At 38.8% G+C, this 26,587-nt stretch overlaps 1 long non-coding RNA gene across 1 annotated transcript; it reads right to left on the bottom strand.

Moving 5' to 3' along the window:
• LOC112653420 (uncharacterized) lies at positions 1 to 26,586 on the bottom strand. The gene is made up of 3 exons (XR_003132179.3): positions 26,084 to 26,586; positions 21,161 to 21,411; positions 1 to 1,384 (listed from the first exon to the last, which is right to left on the bottom strand). It is a non-coding gene; the product is annotated as an uncharacterized LOC112653420 (long non-coding RNA).
• Position 26,587: the final 1 nt, after the last annotated feature.

Raw genomic sequence — 26,587 nt, 5'->3', positions numbered from 1 at the left:
TTTTCTTCAATGATTAAGGATTTAGCCCTTTACATGGCCTTTGGTGGAGGTGGTGGGACAGCACCCATGGATTAAATCAGAGTGAGGTGTTTAGTCCTTCTGTGCTTCACCAGCACAATTCCTGGCCACCTTTCTGTGAATGGCACAGTTCACATAGTAATGGACTTTCACACACAGCTTGGGAAGCACAGAGACATCAAAGACACTTGCTTTGGAAATGTTCCTGCTGGCGGTGTTCCCATTAAGAACTTCTCAATTGTGCTGTCCTCAGACACACAATGATTGCAGATGGTGCAGTGAATGGGCTGCATGTGGCCCTTTTTGGCACACCATCATTCCTTCTTGTCTTGGTCATTTGGAAGCCAGAATATGAGAGAGCAATATTTCAAATTTTAATTTTTACTATTTTCTCAGGATGATGATACATCATGATATTGATCATGTATGTGTGATATTCTCCCACGATGCTGGACAGAGAGCCACAGCTACCAGGTAGCCATGCAACCATTCTGTTTTACACTTTCAATAAATTACATTAGATATTCAACACTTTATTATACAATAGTCATCTACTGCATTTTGTCCAACTATAGGCTAATATAAGTGTTCTAAACATGTCTAAGTTAGGCTAGATTAAGCTATGATGTTTGGTAGGTTATGTGTGTTAAACATTTTTGATTACAATATTTTCAACTCAGTTTTATCAGGACATAACCCCAAAATAAGTTGGTGAAGATCTGTGTACAGATATATAGATATTTAAAACTGTGTGAGCATGTATCTTTTCCATGTATTTATAATGATACTTTCAATCCCAATCTGGTTACACAGTTTTGGTTTGCCTTCCTCCATTCCCTATCTGCATGATATTCTTCCACACTGAGAACACTCTTTCCCTGAGTCTTCCCTGTTTTGTCTTCTCTCCTCCTTTCTTTTCTCCTCCCTTTTCATCTTCTGTTCTCCTTCTTTCCCATTGGTTGACAAACCAGAGGAGCACAATGCAGGTATCATAGGTTTAATGTCAAATTTTTAAAAATGTCACAGAAAATGCAAGCAGTTTTCTGGAAAGTGAAAGGGGTTTGGCCTAGGGGGATGAGGAATACTTACAAGTACCCAGGGCCTGAGGTTACCTTGGCTCAGAGAAGCTGCAGGGACCCTGTCAGGTGGGTGTCCCCTCATGAAGTTAGCAGCTTGTCTGCCTGAACCTTGGGTAACAGAAGCCCAGGGCCTTGGCCAAGGCCCAGACAACCTTCCATGGTGCTGCCCCACAGTTTCCTATAAAAGCCGAATGTGCATTTTTTCCCAAGCTGGCTCCAACAATTCTTTTCCTGTGGAATAGAATTTTCAGGGTACATGTGATACTTTTCATGTCAGCAACCAGTCTCTGCAACAGGAGAAAAATAAATATTTTTCAAGTGAACTGAATAAAGGAGGTAATAAATTGTATTGTTATTGTTTTATTTAAGAGAGGAAAGGATATTTTATGCATAGATATTTTTTCATTCATTCTGCCTAGTCCTTATTTTAAACTCTCAGAAGATAGATCACCATCTCCAGAAGTTTCTGAATGTGTTTCCTGTTGCATCTATACATTATCAGAAATGAACTTTTTTTTTAATTATTTGAAAGCATGTAATCACAAGTGGGAGGGGCAGAGAGAGAAGGATAGAGAATCCCAAGTAAACTCTGTGCTGAGTGTGGAGCCCCACTTGGACATCGATCTTCTGACCCTGAAATCAGAACCTGAGCTGAAACCAAGAGATGGATATTTAACCGACTCTGGCACCCACCCAGATGCCCCAGAAATGAAGTATGGTTTCTTTTAGTTTTTAAATTCTAGTTAACACAGTATAATATTAGTTTTAGTTCTATAATATAGTGATTCAATGCTTCCATACAACTCCTGATGCTCATTAAAAGTGTATTCCTTAATCCTTATCACCTTTTTAACCCATCCCTCCAACCACCTCCTGTCTGCTAACCATCAGTCCCTTCTCTATAATTAAGGGTCCATTATTTGCTTTCTCTCTTTCTCTCTCTCTCTCTCTCTGTCTCTCTCTCGTTTTTGTGTTGCTTGCTTGTTTTGTTTCTAAATTCCACATAGGGGTAAAATATGGTATTTGTCTTTCTTTGATTTGTTTCACCTAGCATTATATTCTCTAGCTCCATCCATGTCTTTGCAAATGACAAGATTTTATTCTTTTTATGGCTTAGTAATACTCCATTTTATGTATTTGTAAGTGTGTGTGTGTGTATGTGTGTGTGTGAGTGTATACACATATATATATCACAATTTTACTCATTCATCCATCAATAGACACTTGAGCTGTTCCCATAGTTTGGCGATTGTAGATAATGCCACTATAAACGTTGGGATTGATGCATCCCCTTGAATTAGTATTTTTGTATCCTTTGGATAAATACCTAGTAATGCAATTGCTGAGTCAAAGTGTAGTTCTATTTTTAGCTTTTTGAGGAAACTCTATACTATTTTTCCAGAGTGGTTGTTCCAGTTTGCATTCCCAGGAACAAACAGTGCAAGAGAGTTCTCCTCTCTCTACATCCTTGCCAATACCTGTTGTGTCTTGTGTTTTTATTTTAGCCATTCCAATAGATATCTCTTTGTAGTTTTGATGTGTGTTTTCCTCATGATGAGTGATGTTAAGTATCTTTTCATCTATTGGATATACATATATACACATACTATGTAGCATAGTATATATATAGTATTATAGTATATATATAGTATTATATATTATTATATAGTATTTATTATTATAATTCCTAAATATAAAAGAGTTAAGCACGAAATGGAACCTAAAGGCATTAAAAACTATTGAAACTTAATGGAAAATATTACATTAGCAACATCATAAATAATTTTCCAAAGAATATTGCATGAAGTAAGGTACATTAAATATTTTATATTAAGTCTAGAATTTTTTTTTAGTCTAGAATATTTTTAATTGCCTACTTGTCCATATAGTTTAAAACTCCAAAGCAGTAACTGAATGAGAGAGGACCATTTTAAAATAATTTAAAATAAGGGACCTGACTGGCTCAGTTGGTTAAGTGTTTGCCTTGGGCTCAGGTCATGATCCTGGGGTCCTGGGATTGAGTACTAAATCAGGCTCCCTGCTCAATGGGGAATCTGGTTCTCCCTCTCCCTCTGTCCCTCACCCTGCTTGTGCTTCCTCCTTTGCAATCTCTCAAATAAATAAAATCTTTTAAAAGTTAATAGATTGTGTCATATGGCTTTTTATTTTAAGGTTTTATTTTTAGGTAATGTATATACCCAACATGGCACTTGGACTCACAACCCAGATATCAAAAGTCACACATTCTGCTGAGCTAGCCAGGTACCACTTTGGCACATTCATTTTAATGACAAAGGGAAGATGGAGTATGTGCTTTGAATTGCAAATAATGTTCTTTATCCAAGTAGTCCTCAGTGTTTTCTTTTTTTTTAATAAATTAATTTTTTATTGGTGTTCAATTTACCAACATACAGAATAACACCCAGTGCTCATCCCGTCAAGTGCCCGCCTCAGAGCCCGTCACCCATTCACCCCCACCCCCTGCCCTCCTCCCCTTCCACCACCCCTAGTTCATTTCCCAGAGTTAGGAGTCTTTATGTTCTGTCTCCCTTTCTGATATTTCACACATGTCTTCTCCCTTCCCTTCTATTCCCTTTCACTATTATTTATATTCCCCAAATGAATGAGAACATACACTGTTTGTCCTTCTCCGATTGACTTACTTCACTCAGCATAATACCCTCAAGTTCCATCCACGTTGAAGCAAATGGTGGGTATTTGTTGTTTCTAATGGCTGAGTAATATTCCATTGTATACAAAAACCACATCTTCTTGATCCATTCATCTTTCGATGGACACTGAGGCTCCTTCCACAGTTTGGCTATTGTGGACATTGCTGCTAGAAACATCGGGGTGCAGGTGTCCCTGTGTTTCATTGCATCTGTATCTTTGGGGTAAATCCCCAACAGTGGAATTCCTGGGTCATAGGGCAGGTATTTTTAACTCTTTGAGGAACCTCCACACAGTTTACCAGAGTGGCTGCACCAATTCACATTCCCACCAACAGTGTAAGAGGGTTCCCTTTTCTCCACATCCTCTCCAACATTTGTGGTTTCCTGCCTTGTTAATTTTCCCCATTCTCACTGGTGGGAGGTGGTATCTCATTGTGGTTTTGATTTGTATTTCCCTGATGGCAAGTGATGCAGAAATTTTCTCATGTGCATGTTGGCCATGTCTATGTCTTACTCTGTGAGATTTCTCTTCATGTCTTTTGCCTATTTCATGATTGGATTGTTTGCTTCTTTGGTGTTGAGTTTAAGAAGTTCATTATAGATCTTGGAAACTAGGCCTTTATCTGATACGTCATTTGCAAATATCTCCTCCCATTCTGTAGGTTGTCTTTTAGTTTTGTTGACTGTATCCTTTGCTGTGCAAAAGCTTCTTATCTTGATGAAATCCCAATAGTTCAATTTTGCTTTTGTTTCTTTTGCCTTCGTGGATGTATCTTGCAAGAAGTTACTGTGGCCAAGTTCAAAAAGGGTGTTGCCTGTGTTCTCCTCTAGGATTTTGATGGATTCTTGTCTCACATTTAGATCTTTCATCCATTTTGAGTTTATCTTTGTGGATGGTGAAAGAGAGTGGTCCAGTTTCATTCTTCTGCATGTGGATGTCCAATTTTCCCAGCACCATCTATTGAAGAGACTGTTTTTCTTCCAATGGATAGTCTTTCCTCCTTTATCGAGTATTAGTAGACCATAAAGTTCAGGGTCCACTTCTGGGTTCTCTATTCTGTTCCATTGATCTATGTGTCTGTTTTTGTGCCAATACCACACTGTCTTGATGACCACAGCTTTGTACTACAACCTGAAATCTGACATTGTGATGCCCCCAGATATGGTTTTCTTTTTTAAAATTCCCCTGGCTATTCAGGGTCTTTTCTGATTCCACACAAATCTTAAAATAATTTGTTCCAACTCTCTGAAGAAAGTCCATGGTATTTTGATAGGGATTGCATTAAACGTGTAAATTGCCCTGGGTAACATTGACATTTTCACAATATTAATTCTGCCAATCCATGAGCATGGAATATTTTACCATCTCTCTGTGTCTTCCTCAATTTCTTTCAGACGTGTTCTATAGTTTTTAGGGTATAGATGCTTTACCTCTTTGGTTAGGTTTATTCCTAGATATCTTATGCTTTTGGGTGCAATTGTAAATGGGATTGACTCCTTAATTTCTCTTTCTTCAGTCTCATTGTTAGTGTATAGAAATGCCATTGCTTTATGGGCATTGATTTTGTATCCTGCCACGCTACCAAATTGCTGTATGAGTTCTAGCAATCTTGGGGTGGAGGCTTTTGGGTTTTCTATGTAGAGTATCATGTCATTGGCGCAGAGGGAGAGTTTGACTTCTTCTTTGCCTATTTGAATGCCTTTAATGTCTTTTTGTTGTCTGATTGCTGAGGCTAGGACTTCCAGTACTATGTTGAATAGCAGTGGTGAGAGTGGACATCCCTGTCTTGTTCCTGATCTTAGGGGAAACGCTCTCAGTGCTTCCCCATTGAGAATGATATTTGCTGTGGGCTTTTCATAGATGGCTTTTAAGATGTTGAGGAATGTTCCCTCTATCCCTACACTCTGAAGAGTTTTCATCAGGAATGGATGCTGTATTTTGTCAAATGCTTTCTCTGCATCTAATGAGAGGATCATATGGTTCTTGGTTTTTCTCTTGCTGATATGATGAATCACATTGATTGTTTTATGAGTGTTGAACCAGCCTTGTGTCCTGGGGATAAATCCTACCTGGTCACGGTGAATAATTTTCTTAATGTATTGTTGGATCCTCTTGGCCAGTATCTTGTTGAGAATATTTGCATCCATGTTCATCAGGGATATTGGTCTGTAATTCTCCTTTTTGGCGGGGTCTTTGTCTGGTTTTGGAATTAAGGGGATGCTGGCCTCATAGAACGAATTTGGAAGTACTCCATCTCTTTCTATCTTTCCAAACAGCTTTAGTAGAATAGGTATGGTTTCTTGTTTAAACGTTTGATAGAATTCCCCAGGGAAGCCATCTGGCCCTGGACTTTTGTGTCTTGGGAGGTGTTTGATGACTGCTTCAATTTCCTCCCTGATTATTGGCCTGTTCAGGTTTTCTATTTCTTCCTGTTCCAGTTTTGGTAGTTTGTGGCTTTCCAGGAATGCATCCATTTCTTCTAGATTGCCTAATTTATTGGTTTATAGCTGTTCATAATGTGTTTTTAAAATCGTTTGTATTTCCTTGGTGTTGGTAGTGATCTCTCCGTTCTCTCATGATTTTATTAATTTGAGTCTTCTCTCTCTTCTTTTTAATAAGGCTGCCTAATGGTTTATCTATCTTATTAATTCTTTCAAAGAACCAACTCCTGGTTTTGTTGATCTGTTCCACAGTTCTTCTGGTCTCGACTTCGTTGAGTTCTGCTCGAATCTTAATTAACTCTCTTCTGCTGGGTGTAGGATCTATCTGCTGTTTGTTTTCTAGCTCCTTTAAGTGTAAGATTAGCTTTTGTATTTGAGTTATTTCCAGTTTTTGAATGGATGCTTGTATTGCTATGTATTTCCCCCTCAGGAAAGCTTTTGCTGCATCCCAAAGATTTTGAACGAATGTATCTTCATTCTCATTAGTTTCCATGAATCTTTGTAATTCTTCCTTAATTTCCTGGTTGACCCTTTCATCTTTTAGCAGGATGGTCGTTAACCTCCACGTGTTTGAGGTCCTTCCAAACTTCTTGTTGTGATTTAGTTCTAATTTCAAGGCATTATGGTCTGAGAATATGCAGGGGACAATCCCAATCTTTTGGTATCAGTTCAGACCCGATTTGTGACCCAGTATGTGGTCTATTCTGGAGGAAGTTCCATGTGCACTTGAGAAGAATGTGTATTCAGTTGAGTTTGGATGTAAAGTTCTGTAGATATCTGTGAAATCCATCTGGTCCAGTGTATCATTTAAAGCTCTTGTTTCTTTGGAGATGTTGTGCTTAGAAGACTTATCTAGTATAGAAAGAGGTAGATTGAAGTCACCAAGTATAATTGTATTATTATCTAAGTATTTCTTCACTGTGGTTATTAATTGGTTTAAATATTTGGGAGCTCCCACATTCGGGGCATATATATTGAGGCTGTTAAGTCCTCTTGTTGGATAGATCCTTTAAGTATGAGATAGTGTCCCTCTTCATCTCTCACTACAGTCTTCGGGGTAAATTTTAGTTTCTCTGATTTAAGGACGGCTACCCTGCTCTCTTTTGAGGACCATTTGAATGGTAAATGGTTCTCCAACCTTTTATTTTCAGGCTGTAGGTGTCCTGTCTAAAATCAGTTTCTTGTAGATGGGTCCTGCTTTTTTATCCAGTCTGAAACCCTGCGCCTTTTGATGGGGTCATTAATCCCGTTCACGTTCAGAGTTACTATTGAAAGATATGAGTTTAGTGTCATCATGATATCTATTCAGTCCTTGTTTTTGTGGATTGTTCCACTGAACTTCTTCTTAAAGGGGAATTTTTAGAGTCCCCCTTAAAATTTCTTGCAGAGCTGGTTTGGAGGTCACATATTCTTTCAGTTGCTGCCTGTCATGGAAGCTCTTTATCTCTCCTTTCATTTTGAATGAGAGCCCTGCTGGATAAAGTATTTTTGGTTGCATGTTCTTCTCATTTAGGACCCTGAATATATCTTGCCAGCCCTTTCTGGCCTGCCAGGTCTCTGTGGAGAGGTCTGCTGTTACCCTAATATTCCTCCCCATAAAAGTCAGGGATTTCTTGCCTCTTGCTGCTTTAAGAATCTTCTCTTTATCTTTGGAATTTGCAAGCTTCACTATTAAATGTCGAGGTGTTGAACGGTTTTTATTGATTTTAGGGGGGGATCTCTCTATTTCCTCGATCTGAATGCCTGTTTCCCTTCCCAGATTAGGAAAGTTTTCAGCTAGGATGTTCAAATACATATTCTGGCCCTCTGGCCCTTTCGGTGCCCTCGGGAACCCCAATTAAGTGTAGGTTTTTCTTCCCCAGGCTGTCGTTTATTTCCCTTAATCTGTCTTCATGGTCTTTTAATTGTCTGTCTCTTTTTTCCTCAGTTTCCCTCTTTGCCATCAACTTGTCTTCTATGTCACTCACTCGTTCTTCCACCTCGTTAACCCTCGTCGTTAGGACTTCTAGTTTGGATTGCATCTCATTCAATTGATTTTTAATTTCTGCCTGATTGGACCTAAATTCTGCAGTCATGAAGTCTCTTGAGTCCTTTATGCTTTTTTTCTAGAGCCACCAGTAGCTTTGTAATAGTGCTTTCTAACATTGAATTGTAATCCAGATTTTGTAACTCTGTGGGAGAGAGGACTGTTTCTGATTCTTTCTTTTGAGGTGAGGTTTTCCTTCTAGTCATTTTGCTCAGTGCAGAGTGACCAAAAACAAGTTGTATTGGGAAAAGGAGAAAAAGAGGAGAGAAAGAAGGAAAGAAAAGAGAAAAGAAAAAAGAAAAAAGAAAAAAGGAAAAAAAAGAGAAAGAAAAAGAAAGAAAGGAAAAAAAAAGGTGGGGGAAGCAAACAGAAATCAAAAAGCAGAACAACAACAACAACAACAACAAAAAACACGGGGGAGTATCTTTAGATTCTGTATACTTTAAGTCCCTTGACTTCCCCTGGAACTTGTCTGTCTAGCGCTCTTCTGGGGGAGGCGCCTGTTGTGCTGATTTTCAGGTGTTAGCACTTGGGGGAGCTGCTCTACCCCCTGCCTGGTTCAGGGCTCAGTGGGGGTTGTTTACCCCGTGAGGCCCCAGGAGGAACAATCCCAGTGGCTGCGGCAGCTCTGGAAACCTGGATTCAGCTCCCGCAGGAACTACTCCCGTCTGCAGGGCCTGGAGGCTCCGGGGCGGGGCCGCTGATCTGCTCAGCTCCGGGCAGGAGCGTCCTTGCTGTACTGGGCCCTCCCGCCTCTGCCTGTCCCGGGGGGAGGCCGGATCCTGAGCTGTGTCCTGGCGCCCAGTGCTCCCGGACCTGTGCTCCGGCCGCGCAGCCTCCTCTGCGGAGCCACCGCCTGAGCCCCCGGAGCTGCTCCCGGAGCCGTGCAGCCCCCTCCACACGGAGCCTCTTCCTCTGGAGGAGCAGCCTCGGAGCTGCTCCCGGCTGCGCAGCCCCTTCCGCGCAGAGCCGCTGCCCGAGCCCCTCTGAGCTGCTCCTGGGTCAATGCGTGCGCGCTGCAGCCCTTTGGGAGATCGGTGGGCTCTCCTCCTGGGGCCCAGGTGTCTGTTAGTGTCCCAGGGAGCCTGAGGGCATCCCCGCCCTCCTGGTTCCTGCTCTAACTCCTTGCGAGTGCCTTTCAGCCGGGGAAGATTGGTGCAGCTCCTGCTTCTCCGGGCGGGGGCTCTCCTGTTTTGGGGACACTTGCCGGCCTTAGCCCGGCTCCTTGCGGGGCCCCTCCCCCTTGCATGCCTTTTGTTTCTTTATTTCTTTTTCCCCCGTCTTCTTACCTTGATAGAAGCGCGAACTCTTCTCACTGTAGCGTTCCAGCTGTTCTCTCTTTAAATCTCAGGCCGAATTCGTAGATTTTCAGGATGATTTGAAGGTTATCTAGGTAATTTGGTGGGGACAGGTGATTTGGGGACCCTACTCTTTCACCATCTTGCCCCTCCTCAGTGTTTTCATGATCACTGACAAGATTCTTAGAGCACTATGTGAAAAAGAAATCATCCTTTCACTGATGGAATATTTCAGTTTTAACTAGGTTGAATCTTTTGGATGTGTACAGGCAATTCCATTAAGTAACAGCAGCTCAATATAAGGTGGCCAAAAGGAATTACTAATTTTGATAGGGATCTTGTGGAATATATAATCTATTTATATGAATCTGTAACATTTCACACAATGCTATCAGCCATGCAGTTGATTTTTTTAAAAAATTGTTTATTTTTCAGTAATCTCTACACCCACGTGGGGACTCAAGCCCATGATTCCAATATCAAAAGCTGCACACCCGGGGGATCCCTGGGTGGCTCAGCAGTTTAGCGCCTGCCTTTGGCCCGGGGCGCGATCCTGGAGTCCCAGATCAAGTCCTATGTCGGGCTCCCAGCATGGAGCCTGTTTCTCCCTCCTCCTGTGTCTCTGCCTCTCTCTCTCTCTCTATGTCTACCATAAATAAATAAATAATAAGTAAAATCTTAAAAAAAAAAAATCTGCACACCCTTCCAGTTGAGCCAACCAGGCACCCCTATGCAGTTGATCCTTGAGTTTATTTTTTCTTTTTAACATCTCTTTCAGGTAGAGGAAAATGGTCTTCTAGATACCTAAGTAATCAAGAGTGTCTCCTATTCTTTTAATAATTTTTTTAAAGTAGGCTCCACACTAAACATGGAGCTTGAACTTGTTATCCTAAAATTAAGAGTCACATACTCAGCCAGCCAGAAGTTCCTCTTTTAAATATTTTTATTTTCAGCTTATTGAAAGTTTTCAATTCAGGAAATGTCGCTATATGATACTTCCATTCATTGTGTATAGTACATTAAGGGATTGCAGTATCTGCTGCTATTTATCCAATCCTTTAATTCTCTTTCCAAGTCTTCCTTAACTATTCATTCTTTGACTAAGTGCAGTATCATTTCCAGATCATATCTCAATTTTTGGAACTCTTCCTTATGTTACCAGAACATCTCCATTCAGTAGAACTATATCAGGAGTTTGTCATTAACTGAGTTCAGTGGTTAGATATTTCACCTATATAACTAAAAATGATCATTGGGGCTTTCAATCAGTTACTCTCTCTATAAATGATTAATAATTTGTTCTAACATTACTTCCTATCATTCCATGTTCTTTCATATTCTTTGTTTTTTTAAGTAATCTCTACACCCCACCTGAGGCTTGAACTCACAACCCCAAGATAAAGAGTCATGTGCTTCACTAACTGAGCCAGCCAAACACTGCTCTTCACATTCCTTAGTAAGTTCTTCTTAAACATCTTAACATCTTCCACATCTGTAGCACTGTCTGGATCTAAATCTTGCCAATTCACTGGCATGTGCACGTGATTTTCTTAGCCTTATGATGGTAATAGAGAAAAAAGGTGTGGGAACTTGGGCAAGTCACTTAAGTTACCAGTGTATCAGTTTCTTTACTCTTTCCAGAGAATGCACTAGAAAAAGAAGTTCAGACAAAGAAACATGTTTGGAGTACTTGAAGGGAAGCCCACAGGTTAACCAGTTCTTTCAGTTCCCCCACTCTTTGTCTTTCTCTCCTATCCAGTAGTGTTCTGGAGCTGATGTTGGTGTGGGAGCTAGAGAACAGTGATATTTATGCTGGCTGAATCGTGGGTGTTATGGTTTCTTCACTCAATTCCAAGGTGTGGAGGACTTTCCCCCACATCATCAAGGGACTCTTGGACACCAATTGGGTGACCTGTAATTCAACTCCATTCTGACACCATCTACCCAAAGATAGCATCAGATTCCACAGGCCAAGGATTCAGACTCACAAGACTGTCCTCCAATTCATATGCCAATTGTTAACTCCAGATTGTTATCTGTGCTTCTGACTAAGTGGCTATACATCAAAGATCCCTATGACCTCCTCCTGGGTTGGATTAATTTGCTAGATTGATTCACAGGACTCAAGAAACCAGTTTATTCACTAGACTGCCAGCTTATTACCAAGCATATAAAGAATAGGAATCAGCAACCAGATGAAAAGATATGTAGGGTGAGGTTCCAAACAAAGGAACTTGTTTACCCTTGGGGTTTGTGCCCAGCACAATGGCACACAGAAACATTGTTTCAACAACCTGGAAACTCTCCTAACCCTATCCTTATGGGATTTTATGGAGGCTTTATTACATAGGAGCAATTGATTAAATATTGGCCACTGGAAATTGATTCTATCTTCAGCCTGTCTCCCCTCCCCAATATTAGGGAGATGGGATTGAAAATTCCAACCTCCTAATCACATGGTCCTCCTGGCAACCAAACCAGACCCCATCTGGCCTGGCCTTCCAATACATCTCATTAATATAGCAAAAGGTACTTTATCAACCTCATCACAGGAAATTCCAAGAGTTTCAGAAGCTCTATGCCAGAAAGGGGGATGAAGACCAAATATATATTTCTTATTCTAAATCACAGTATCACAGGCAGCCAGTTCCCCAGAGGTAAGGCTGTCACCTTTGGGGCTGGAGCTCTATATTCTGTGAGCCAGGAGCCAGCCCTGCTAGCAAGTTTCTTTCTTTCTTTATTTTTTAAGATTTTATTTATTCATTCATGAGAGACACACAGAGAGAGAGGCAGAGACACAGGCAGAGGGAGAAGCAGGCTTCATGCAGGGAGCCCCACGCGGGACTTGATCCCGGGATTTCAGGACCACGCCCTGGGCTGAAGGCAGGCGCTAAACTGCTGAGCCACCCAGGGATCACCCTGCTAGCAAGTTTCAATCATTATAGCACTCTCCCCAGCCCATCTTTTAGCACGACAGAGCCACTGCTTCTATTACTTAGTTTTGCCTAGTGACACCCCTCTCCTAAACATACTATGCTTAGTCCCTGTCTTATTAGCAAAGATGTCACATATATCAAATGATTTCTAGTTTATTTCAGTTTTATTCTTTTTTTTTTAAATATATTTCCCAACAGTGAGAGTCATTGATTCTATAGTGGTAATTGAAAATTCACTTTTTACCAGCTCATTTGTGGAATTGTTGGTAAAATATCGATGGCTCTTGTTAGGAGCTTATTTGGAAAAGAAAGAAAGTAAGCAGACAACCTGCTGTCCATGACAAGACAATGAGCAAAGTACAGTGTTTGGGACCCTGATAGAGGGTAGTCGGGTAGGAATTCTTAAGGAAGACAATGATTGGGTTAGGACTCTAGGGTATGGAAAGGTTTGGGTTTAATGGAAGTTCACAAATCAGGAAACTAAACATTTGGAGATACTGCCAAAAAGGGGAATGATCTGCCTCACAAATATAGAGATAGAAGGGAGAGGGGTTTAATGGTTTTAGAGGCCCCAAAGAATGGAGGGCACATGGCATACACTGAAAGATTTTCACTGGGATAGTCCTCTGGTAAGATATGGAGAAGTCTGTAGGAAAACTGTAAAAATAAATAATGGAATCCTAGACACACATCTGGAACTGACTTAAATTGTATCAATTTATACCATTGGCCAGTAAACTACAATCTATGGCCAAATCTAGACTGTTACCTGTATCTATATGGCATGTAGCTAAAAGTGATTTTTATGTTTCCAAGTAGTTGGGAAAAAATCTTTAAAAATATGATTTAAGGGCATTTGAGTGGCTCAGTTGGTGGAGTATCTGCCTTCAATTTAGGTCATAATCCCGGGGTCCTGGGATTGAGCCTCCTGTCAGGCTCCTTGCTCAGTGGGGAGACTGTTTCTCCCTCTTCTCTGCACCTCCCCCTGCTTGTGCTCTCTCTTGTTCACTCTCAACTGAATAAATAAAATCTCTTAATAAATATGATTTCTTCAAATTTCAGTGTCCATAAGTAGAATTTTATTGGAGTACAATTAAATCCATTTATTTACACACTGTCTATGGCTCTTTTGCACTATATAGCAGCAAAGTGGTTGCAACAGAGACCTATGTCTCTTAATGCCTAAAATATTTACTCTCTGACTCTTTCCAGAAAAGAGTTTCTGACCTCTGATTTATACAATTAAGCTCTTATTGAATGCTCATGTGGGGGGCAGGCATTCAGTTACTTGTGTGTATGTTTAGGGGATCACCAGTTAGGAGGATAAGACCCCTTTTCAAGATTACATTCTAGTGGAAGATAGATTTTGTTTAATTGGTGAGTTTTATTTGAAATCCAGGTAGAAGTACTGGCATAGGGAATGTGCTTTGTGTTAAGATGTCTCTACCTCCAATAGCTTCCTTAGAGGCTTCCTTAAGTTTGTAACTATCCAAACTGAAACAAGGATGGAAAGAAAGAGGTTCTAGGCTACAAGCAAGAGTCTGACCTGAGATTTAGATGAGACAGAACCATGGAGGAATGGGGAGTGTTATGAGGACTGTACTGGAAAGAGAGGAATCATAAAAGGTTTCAAGGGGAGTGACACATGCCAAGTCATTTGGATTGGAGATTGTGTTGCTCTAAATATGTCATCTCTAGCACATGTTGCCTGTTTGGAACAAATGCAATCAAGGGAAATTTCTAACAAGAGATCTCTCAAACCATTGGAATCTGAAAAGTTGTCCTCAAATAAGCTTAAATATAAGAAGGTCCTTCTTGCTTTTGGGAAAAGTGAACTATAGGTCAGTTCATTCTTTGCATTATTTATATTATTTCTCCATTTTTGCACCCTTCCTGCTCTATGAGTATCCTGTAGATTGTTATGTAGCAAAAGATGTTAGAGTCCAAAACCAATGGCCAAGAAAAAATTCTTGAGACATCTTTGGTGCAAAAAGGTGGTTTTATTTAAGCATAGGGACAGGACCTATGGGCAAAAATAGCTGCACTGTGGTTGTAAGGAGTGGCCCATTATATAGTTTCAAGTTGGGAGGGGTTTCGGCATAGTGTAAGTCTAAGGAATTTGGAAGCAAGGTTCCCAGGACCTTGAGGAGGCTAGCTATTGTTGGGGAAAGGTCATTTATAACTGTCTAAAAAACCTTAGTCATGAGATCCTTTAGGTCATATGCTTGGGGCATGATTGCCAACACATATCTTGGGGAGTAGAGATAAAGGAAATTGGTAGAGAAATTTTTATATGTTAAGGTAGACTTACAGGGTCCTGGGGATCAGGCTAAGATTGTCTGTTGACCTAAACAAAGTATTAACATCAGGGCAGTTGAGTCCCTAGAGAAATGTCACTCTGCCTGTTTCTTTCTTTCTTTTTTTTCTTTTCATTTTATTTACTTATTCATGTGAGAGACAGAGAGGCAGAGACATAGGCAGAAGGAGAAGCAGGCTCCCTGAGGGGAGCCCAATGTGGAACTTGATTCCAGGACCCCAGGATCATGACCTAAGCCAAAGGTAGATGCTCAATTGCTGCTGAGCCACTCAGGCATCCCACTCTGCCTATTTCAAGGACTTGTCAATGGACTGTAGGTGGTGAGGAAATTTAGTAATCTTTCATCTGCCTTTGCTTCCCACATCAAATTAATAATGAATGTAACAATGAGTCTCCTGCTAAAAAGTATACTTACCTATATTCCTTGATTTTTTTCTTAAAAATTGTCTCTAAGAATCAAGGTTGCCTGACATACCCTTTGTCATCAAGAGTTGGGAGAGACTGGGGTGCCTGAGTTTCAGTTGATTAGGTGTCCAACTCTTGATTTCAGCTCAGGTCATGATCTCAGAGTTGTGAGATCAAGCTCCATATTGGGTGTGGAGACTGCTTAAGATTCTCTTTCTCCATGTGCTTGGGTGGCTCAGTCAGTTAAATGTCTGCCTTCGGCCCATGTCGTGATCCTGGGGTCCTGGGATCGAGTCCCACCTTAGGCTTCCCGCAGGGAGTCTGCTTCTCCTTCTGCCTATGTCTCTGCCTCTCTGTCTCTGTCTCTCATTAATGAATGAATGAATGAATGAATAAACTAACTCTTTAAAGAAAAGAGTTGAGAGGCCAAGTTTGATGCCATATCTTCAGGGAGCCCAGATTCCTGAAATTATCAGATTCCTGATATAGGAATGGTGAGGGGATTGGGAACCAGAATCTCAGTGGGAGGAGACTCAGATTTAGGCATAGCATAGGTATGGATCAATGGACTAGTGATGGTTGAGGCCAGGGGAGTGGGAACCCAAAAAAACACTTATTTTGAATAACATAATTAGTTGTTGATAAAAAATAAATGTTTTACCAGTACCTTTTAATAAAGTAATTAGTGAAAACCAAAACTATTTCCTTGGAAATGTATAATACACTGACATTTTTTAGTACTTTAAAATTTGCATCTGGACTTGATTTTCATGAATCTAATAATTTGCTCCTTTGTCATAAGGCTTTGCATTATCTTTGTGTGTGTGTGGTCAAATGCATATTACATAAAATTTATCATCTTAACCATTTTTAAGTGTAAACTCAGTGGCATTTGGTGTGTCACATTGCTCTCCTATCATCGACCATGCATCTCCAGAACTCTTCTCATCTTGCCAAACTGAAACTCTGTAAGTAACAATTCCCATTCTTCTCTATCCTCAGCCCTTGGCAATGAGTATTCTATTTTCTGTCTCTGTGAATTTGACTAGTCGAGATACTTCCTTAAGTGGAATCCTATAGCATTTGTTCTTTGCTCTTTGGCATATTTCACTGGCATAATATCTTCAAAGTTCATCCATGTTACAGCAGGTGTCAGACTTTTCTTCCTTTCTAAAACTGAATAATATTCTGTTGCTTGTATATACAACATATACATGCCACATATGCTAATTATGTTTTTTTGTTTGTTTTTTGGAAACACTGTTTCCTGTAGCAGATGTACCATTTTACATTTCTAAGGGCAAAGCACAAGGGTTCTAGTTTCCCTATATCCTTGTCGATACTTGTTATTCTGTTTTTGTTGTTGCTGTTTAATAGCCACTATAATGGGTGTAAAATGGTAACTCATTGTATTCTGATTTTTACTGAATGGTTTCTCTTTTTTGGAGAAATTCTTATTCCAGTCCTTTGCACATTTTCTTTCTTCCTTCCTTTCTTTCTCTTTATTTCTTTCTTTCCTTTTTTAACATTTTATTTGAGAGAAGAGAGAGAGAGAAAGTGCATGCACAAGTAGGGGGAGTAGTAGGCAGTGGGAAAAGCAAACTCCCTGCTGAGCAGGGAGCCCAACACAGAACTCAATCCCAGGACCCAGGGATCATGACCTGAACTGAAGATAGAGGCTTAACCAACTGAGCAACCCATGCATCCCTGCCCATTTCTTAATCAGGTTGTTTTGTTGTTGTTGAGTTATAGGAATTCTTATATATTGTGGATATTAACCACTTATCAGATATGATTTACAAAGATTTTCTCCCATTCTGCAGATTGCTTTCATCACACTGCTATTACACAGAAGTTTTAAATCTTGGTATACTCCATTTGATCTATTTTTTGTTTATTTCCTCTGCTTTTGGTGTCATATCAAAGAAATCATTGCCAAATTTAATGTCTTGAAGCATTTATGAGATTTTTAAAAAATATTTTATTTATATACTTCAGAGAGAGAGGGAGGGAGAGAGAAGAGAGTATAGCTGGGGCAGAGGGAAAGGGAGAAGCAGGCTCCCCATTGAGCAGGGAGCCCATTGCAGGACAGGATCCCAGGACCCTGGGATCATGACCTGAGCTGAAGGCAGACACCTAACTGACTGAGTCACCTAGATGTCCCTCTCTATGAGATTTATAATTTTAGCTCTCAGGTTTAGGTCTTTGATCCAAATTCATTGTTTTGCCTGTGGATATTCAATTTTTCCAGTACTGTGTATTGAACAGACTGTCCTATCCCCAGATGAATGGTCTTTGTACTCTTGTTAAAATCATTTTACTACAAGCAAAAGTTTATTTCTGGACTCTTCCATTGGTCTATGTGTTTTGCATGTTTTAAAAGAATATTTCTTAGGCTTTACATTTCAAAATTAGGGTACCAGGATGGCTCAGTTGCTTAAGCATCTGCCTTCAGCTCAGGTCATGATCCCAGGGTCCTAGAATCAAGCCCCACATTGGGTTCCCTGCTGAGCAGGGAGCCAGCTTTTCCTTCTCCCTCTGCCCCCACCCCCTGCTTGTGCTCTCTCATGCTCTCTCTGAAATTAATAATTAAAATATTTTTAAAAAATCAAAATTAGCATTCCTAGTAGAGCTTGTAAGAATAAATACAATGAGGAGGATTTTATTTTATTTTTATATTTTTTCTATTTTTTTTATTGAAGTTTGATTTGCCAACATATAGTATAACACCCATTGCTAATCCCGTCAAGTCCCTCCCCAGTGCCCATTGCACTATTCTGATTAGGAGTCCCTGACAACTTTTGTGATGTAGGCCATGTGACCAGGATACAGATCAGCAAAACCTTTTCTCTAAAGGGCCAGTTTAATAGGGACAGAAAGATTTATTTTAATAAATGGACTCATGTGATTATGAAGGCTGGCAGGCCCAAAATTTACAAAGTAGGCTAGGAGGTTGGAGATCCGGTAAAGGGTGGATGTTGAAGCTTGAGTCCAAAGTCAGTCATACCCACTTGGGACCCCTGTTTGTTTTCTCTTAAGACCTTCAGTTGAGGGGCACCTGGGTGGCTCAGTCAGTGAGGTGTCTGACTCTTGATTTCAGCGCAGGTCATGATCTCAGGGTCATGGGACTGAGACCCATGTTGGCATCTGTTTGATATTCTCTCTATCCCTCTCTTTCTCTTTTTCTGCCTCTCCCCATGCTGGCACACAGTCTTTCTCTCTCTCTCTCTCTCTCTCAAAAAAAAGAAAAGGACCTTCAATTGAATAAGGATCACCTACATTATGTAATCTGTTTTATTCTAAGTCTACATATTTAAATATATTTTTAAAAGATTTTATTTATTTATTCATGAGAGACACAGAGAGAGGGAGAGAGGCAGAGACACAGGCAGAGGGAGAACCAGGTTCCATGCAGGGAGCCCAACATGGGACTCCATCCCAGGTCTCCAGGATCATGCCCTGGGCTGAAGGTGGTGCTAAACCGCTGAGCCATCCAGGCTGCCCTAAATCTACATATTTAAATATTAATCCTATCTAAAAGTATATTCACAAAAATATACAGGTTGACATTTGACCAAATATCTAGGTATAATGGCTTACTCAATTTGACACATAATATTACCATTACAGTCATTTAGTAAATATTTTTGTTTTGTGTACCCTCTGGTTTCCACCGTGTAGGGGAGGAAAAGTTTCCTCAAGTGTCTTAGGGCCTCTGTCTGGGTCTGAAAATGTAAGTTTATTTTATTTTATTAATTTATCTATCTATCTATCTATCTATCTATCTATCTATCTATCATACATCTATCTAATGTAAGTTTTGTGTGACCCAGAAGCCTTCATTTTTAAGGAAATGAACACCCAAAGAAACAGATGATATTTTTTTGCCAGATCTGATGAAAGGTGGGGAGTCATGGAAGAATATGATAGGTCAGAGAACATGAGCTTAGTGTGGGGGGAAATTGAGCAAGATCTGTTTGTTTATTTTTATTTTTTTTTTATTTTTTGATATGTTTGTTTAGATTCTTGGCATTCCTTTCTCTTTGGAAATAAGGATATACCTTCACTCTAGGTATAGAGAGGGCCCCGTTCACTTGAGGATTTTGTGTCCTATTTCAGAGGAGAAGGGTTGGGGAGGAGATCAAAGTGAATTTTTTTTTTCTGAGAGAGAAAGGATGGTGAGTTGAAGAGGGAGATGAGAGAAATCTTAAACAGGTTACCTGCCCAGTGTAGAACTCAATGCAGGGCTATATCTCACAACCCTGAGCCGAAATCAAGAGGGGCACTTAACCAACTAAGCTATCCAGGTGCCCCCAAAGTGAACTTTTTTTCTTCTGCAATTTCCTCAAACTCTGTCAGCTTAAAATATTCAATATGCCAAGGTACCATATTCATGGGTAGTATGGCCTGAACCCCATCAGTTGTAACTATTCAATTGTGAAGTTGTAGCCACAGATAAATATATAAACAAATGGATATGGCTGTGTGAGATAATATAAAAAAATACATCAAGTATACTTCAACAAAAGAAATATACACAATACACACATTCATGGCACAGAGTTCCTAAAACCCTTGTAATTTTTTTTTGATTGATAAGGATGCTAAAGGCAACTCTTTTTTAGATATTTGGTCTTTGACCCCATCCCTGACACAGAGCTCCTAAAACCCTTGCAAATTCCTGACTGATAGAATCCTAGCAACATTTTTTTGTTCTAATGAGGCAATTGTGGGTGGGCTTCTGGATGGCTCCTGGATAGGAGCTGACCACCAGAAAGATGAAGTCATGATTGGGAGCTTAGAATTTTTTTAGTCCCAACCCCTACTTCTGTAGAGAGGAGGAGAGGGGCTAGAAATGGAACTAATCATTGATCATGTCTCCCTAATGAAGTCTCCACAAAAATTCCCAACGGACAGTACTCACCTTCCAGGCTGGTGAAAACATCCATGTGCCTAGAAGATGATACACCCCAGCTCCATGGACAAATGTTCCTGCTCTTAGAAACCTCCTAGACTTAGGACTATGTATCTCCTCATATGGTTGTTCATGTGTATCCTTTTATCATATCCTTAATTAAACTGGTCAAGGTAAGTACAATTGAGCTTTGAACAATGTGGGGATTAGGGGGCCCAACTCCCACATAGTTGAAATTTATGCATAATTTTGACTCCACCCCCAAATTAACTACTAATAGCCTACTGTTGACCAGAGAAGCCTTACTGAAAACAAATAGTTGATTATCACCTATTTTACATGTCATGTATTATATACTATATTTTTACAATACTTTTTCTTATTTTTTTCAGTATTTCTGGGCTATGTGATGTACCTGAAAGATTTTTCAAATTGTCACAAATCTCTCAAAATGTTTCTAATTTATTTACTGAAAAAGACCCATATATAAAGTATACCCATGCAGTTCCAACTTGTGTTGTTCAAGGGGAAACTGTAAACGTTTTCCTGAGTTTTGTGAGCCGCTCTAGCACATTAATTAAACTAAAAGGCTCAGAAGGTCATGGGAACCTCTGATTTGTAGCCACACCAGACAGAAGTTGCAGGTGACCTCTGGACCCACTACTTGTAATTGGCATCTGAAGTAGGTGGAAGCAATCTTCTGTAGGATCTGTCAGTCTCCACATAAGACAGTATCCGAGTTGAGTTCAATTGTACAACACCCTGCTGGTGTCATAGAGAATCATTTGATGTGGAGAAAACCCCACAAATTCAGTGACAGAAGTATCAGTAGTGAAGTATTCTATGTGAATGTGATAGTAGTGTGAGAGTAAGGGAGAAACACATAAAGTGGAGAACTGAATTTTTCCCAATCAGGAAGGAAAGACTGGGTTTTCCTATACACCTGTGTTCTAATTATATTTCATTTATGGATACTGAAATTTGAACTTTATATGATTTTCATGTGCCACAAAATTGCCCTTCTTTTGTTTGATTCCCTCCCAACTACTTACAAAATGGACAGGCAGTAGGTAAGATTTGGTGTCCTTTGCTGACCAAGTAGTGTGTTCTTGCCCAAAGCCTGGATACCGTGAGGATGTGTGCAAGAGCTGCTGCTGGAAGAGTATCTTTTGTTGTTGTTGTTTCTTGTGACCTGCTGGAGTATTATCAAGGGGAGTAGGTACTTCCTTTCCCTGCTCAGCCTCTTCTGGAGCTGATTTTGGGATTTTCAAGAATGCTGTTCCTCAGACTGGGGGAAGGGAACCTACAACAAAAATATATCCTGGTCAGTTTCCTGTGAATAGATTGTGCCTGTAGGGAAAGGCTGCCACCCAGTGCCTTGAGCAAAGAACTTGTAGGGGTTGTCTTGGGCTTTTGTGTTGAAAGTGTGTGTTCTGTTTTGTCTTCCACCCAGCTTTCTGCTTGGGCTTTAACTTTGTGGAATAAAAATTATAATGAGAGTCACTGCCTATAATACTCACTGTAGCATACAATAGTGGTTAAGAGCAGAGGCAAAGTAAGCAGAGTGCTAGGCTTGAATCTGAGTTCAACTACTTGTGAACTGTGTGACTTTGAGTGTGGATCTGGACATTTTTGGGCCTCAGTCCTAATGTGCAAAAGGGATGGAAATAGGAAACAATTCATATGGTTGTTATTTGGGTTAGGTAAAGTACCTGCAAAATTACTAGATAACATAGTAAGTAATTACTAGATAACAATTTGTAAAATAAATGAATAATGAAAAATAGCTGCTCACATAGAATGCAGATTTTAAACCATTGTAGTCTTTATAGTTTTATTGCCTTGAATTTCTGCTTCTGAATTTTAAATTTTATTATAAAAATGACTTTAGTCTCTCTGCAGTATCATTTCAAATATTGTCCATATTCCGCAAATGTTTAAGATTCGAAGTCATTTTACCTGTATCTCAAATTGTTTGCATCTCATTTTTTTAATTTTAACTTTTGTAATTGTTTTAGTTCTGATACATTGGAATAAAAATTTCAAAAAAGTTGTTTTAGTGGGTATGACTTTTATTTTCATCCAGCAAAAATGTATTTAAATAAAAAAGACAAAAATCATATTTTAAATATTCCTCCATAAAAGTCCTTCTAATGGCAGAAAAGATAGACTAGAGATTGTCTAGTGGTCCCACAAACAAAATTTCATAATATCTTGTTTTATACTTAAAGATTTTATACCTTGTTCTGTAATATAGTTCTGTTTATTTTATTTTAAAGTATATTTTTATCCCCTACAAAGGGCTTTTATCGAAGTAGCAGGACATCTTATTTTCAAGCCTGGGTAGGATTTTTATACTTGCCTCAAATTCAGGAAATACAAAACAGTTTATATGAGTCAAAATCACACAATCTATCACTTGTCTATAACAATTTATTAATGTATTAATATACATTTTCAACATATAATTGCACAATATTACAAACTCAACATAGAAATCTACTTTCAAAACAAACTTTTTCTTTGCTCCTTCCTGTCCTCAAATTTTTCCTCTATGATTGACTGAGTTACTTCAAAAACATCATGTTTGTATATTTGAACTTATCACTGTTTATTTGGATTATTTCAAAAAGCAAGAAAATTCAAAATAATGCTGTTGGGATTTACCCATTCATTAGCTGATAGACATTTGAGTTATTTCCTCTGACTATTATAGTAACACTGCTATGAAAATTCAGATTAAAATTTTTGCATAGATGTGTATTTTCATTTCTTTTGGGTTATATACTTAAGAGTAGAGTTGTGGGTCATAGGAAAAATTTATGGTTAAATTTTTAGGTATTCCTAAACTTTTTTCTAAAGGGGCTTCACTAATTTACATTCCTTTCAGCAAAATATGCAGGTTCTCCATACACTTGTTATTGTCTTTTAGATTATAGCCCTCCTACTGAGTGTGAAGTGGCACCTCATTGAGCTAATCTTTTGCATTTCCCTAATGACTAATAATGGTGAACATTTTTTTCATGTGCAGATTGGCCATTTGTTTATTGTTTTGGGGTGAATTATTTATTCAAATCTTTTGAACTTAAATTTTTTATCCTTTTATTGTTGAGTAGTAAGACTTCCTTTATATGATATTTGCAAATATTTTCTACCATTCTGCTGGTTGTCATTTTATTTTCTTAATGGTGTCTTTCTAAAAACAAATTTTTATGTAATTGTGATGAAGTCCACTTTATTTTTTTGGTTGCTTATGCATTAGGTATCCTATCAAAGAAAACATTGCTTACTTAAGTCAAGGTCACACAGATTTACACCGTGTTTTCATCTAAGAGTTTTATATTTTAAAGTTTTACATTGTCTTTAATCCATTTTGATTTAATTTTTGTATATGATGTAGGAGTTCTGATCACTTTTGCAGATTCCTTAGCTTCATTGTATAGAGAATCTTTTTTTTTTTTTTTTGAGAATAGTTTTATTCCAGATTTGTTGTTCCTTAAGCTCATACATTTGAGTGTATGACTGGAGGATAGGTCTAGACTTTGGGAAAAAAAATGGAATTTTTGGGAGATGTATGACTTGGGGATAGGTCTAGACTTTGGAAAAAAAATTGAATTTTTGGGAGATGTATCTGAGTCTAGCCACATAGTCCTTATAGCAAAGCTTATTGGTAAAGTCTCTCTCTCTCTCTCTTACTCTTTGTATATTTACTTCCAAATTGCAGAGCATGCTCAATCAGGTTTATAAAGTGATATAAATTAAACTCTTTAAATACATGAGTGATCCAATATGGCAGCTCTCTTTGGATTGTGTGTAAGGCTCAGGGAGCTTATACCTTCTTTGGCATGTAGAACTAGATTCTTAGGGTGGTAGAACATCTAGAAAATTATGACAGTGGATAGAGTTATCAGAAAGAGCAGACTGGAAAGGATTTGGAAGATGGATCGATAAACTAGGCAATCAAGTACATCAGAGTTGAGAAGTATAATTTTGTTATGTCTTTTAATTCTAAAAGTAATTAATGATCACTATAAAAAGTGTAAACAGTAAAAACATAAAAAACCCCAAATTTCCAAATTTTTATAGCCAGCAGGACATGACTACTGAACATGTGTTACCAAAATAAGAAATTTACATTATGAAAAATCTGAGGTGGGGCAGCCCGGGTGGCTCAGCGGTTTAGCGCTGCCTTCAGCCCTCAGGTGGAGACCTGGGATTGAGTCCCACGTCAGACTCCCTGAATGGAATGGAGCCGGGTTCTCCCTCCGCCTGTGTCTGTGCCTCTCTCTCTCTCTCTCTCTTCCCCCGCCCCGTGTCTCTCATGAATAAATAAATAAAATCTTAAAAAAAAATCTGAGGAAATATGAATAAGGTACAGATTTTAACTAACAATTACATATATGTGTACATATGTGTGCATATATACACATATATATGCAATAAGTAAATATGTGTATATATTACATATATTACACAATCAGTAGGAGGGCTATAATCTAAAAGACATATATTACATATATACATATATATACACATACACACATATACATATATATATGTATATACACATACACACCCAATTTTCATTTCCTAGTGAAAGTTACCACTATAATATTTGGGGCAATTTGAAGAGCTAATAACACTTTCACAGAGTTTTAGTCTGAACCAAGCCCTGTTCTATATATACATATTAACTTATTTAGCTGTCAAATAGTTGTATAAGTACAATTCCTCCATATTTTACAAATTAAAAAAAGGCACAGAAAGATAAATTGCCTAAAGTAACATTGCTGTCAAGTTTCAAAAGTATAATTTGACTCAAATGAATCTGAGTCCAAGGTGGTTTTCATCACTAACTGTAGTGGTGTGTGTTCTTTCATACATTTTTTCAATATGCATGTAAACATATATTTACATAAAATATCCACATAGCATTAATTTTATATAATATATTCCTTTTTGCTCTTCTGATCAGAGTTAACTTTCTATGGGTAGGGGAGTAAATAGTGAATAGTCAATACTACTTTTGGGGAAGTATGTTATGAACTCCTTATGTTACTTCACAAGAATGTGTAAAAAATGAACTGTTAGTCAATATTGTAAATCAAAATCTGCTTATTTTTATTTTTTTTATTTAAACAAATTTTTAAAAAAAGATTTTATTTATTCATGAGAGACACAGAGAGAGACAGAGACACAGGCAGAGGGAGAAGCAGGCTCCCTGCCAGGAGCCCAATGCAGGACTCCATCCCATAACCAGGATCACACCTTGAGCCAAAGGCGGATGCTCAACTGTTGAGCCACCCAGGCATCTCTCAAAATCTGTTTAATATTGATAGTTTCAAATGATTCATTCTTTATATGAGCCATATTTATATATATAAGCCTATTATTATTTATGTATATGTAAACATTTATTTTTATATGTCTATAAAATAGATGCATCTTTCATGAGGCACATTAGTTTCCAATATTTTATTATGATAGATGTCTGCATTAGTATATCTCTTCACACTTGTTTGTATAGTATGACTCGGAACAAAGCACTAACTTAGGAGGATGGGGAGGGGATTTTAGCCATTTAGTCATCATTAGCCCACCCTCACCCTGAGTTCTTTGACATGGAGAATTGTGAAAATAACAATGCTATGCAAAATTCTATGCAACTATAGCTCCAGGATTACTTCCTTAGCTTTTACTTCCTAGCATTTTCTTTTTCCATGTTACACATCGGTAACGATTTTGGAGTTACTAAAGTGTCCCTTAAATCTGTAGATGCTGTTATATGAAAAAACCAAAATCATTGTATCTACTTATTCATCCCTGTTGTATGAAGCTGCCATTTCCCCCACTCTGGTTATCACTGATTATAAGTAAAAATTTCAACGTACCGATGTAAAAGGTTTTATGTAGGAATCCAAGTTCATTTTTCGTTTTATATGAAATGAGTAACCAACTTTCCTAATTATACTTACCCATTCTGTATTGGAGAATTTAATTGTATCATAATTGTTTTGTCATCTTTTTTTTCACAACTTGCAAAAAAAATTGTAGAAAGCAGAAAAAGGGGAAAAGAAACCCAACAAAGTTCAAACAATGTATTTTTTAAAAGAGATTTTCTTCTAGACTGGGCTTTGATTATCTGGCAATATTGCATGGACTGTGCTTTTGCATCAATTAACTTTTCCGAATCAGCATTTCTGACACGGTCTACAGGAAGACACGAAGGTGATTATTACCAGGATTGTTTGGCTCACGGTGCCTGCGAAGATTTATCTCAACATTTTACACATATTAAAAAGGGGAGAGAGAGACTTTGCCTTTAAGCCGAAGGTGGTGGTGCAGTCCCTGAGGTCTCATTCTCCAGGTGCTAACTCTCTGGCTACTCAGAATCCAACTACTCCTGCTAGCAGAGGTACTGGCCTGCCCGCACTGCGGCAGGACCTCAGCACTGCGGCAAGCTGTTGCGCTTGCGCAGC

The sequence above is a fragment of the Canis lupus genome, chromosome 3, assembly GCF_003254725.2.
Source record: "Canis lupus dingo isolate Sandy chromosome 3, ASM325472v2, whole genome shotgun sequence".
Classification (NCBI taxonomy): domain Eukaryota; kingdom Metazoa; phylum Chordata; class Mammalia; order Carnivora; family Canidae; genus Canis; species Canis lupus.
This window is presented reverse-complemented; position numbering and strand designations above follow the sequence as displayed.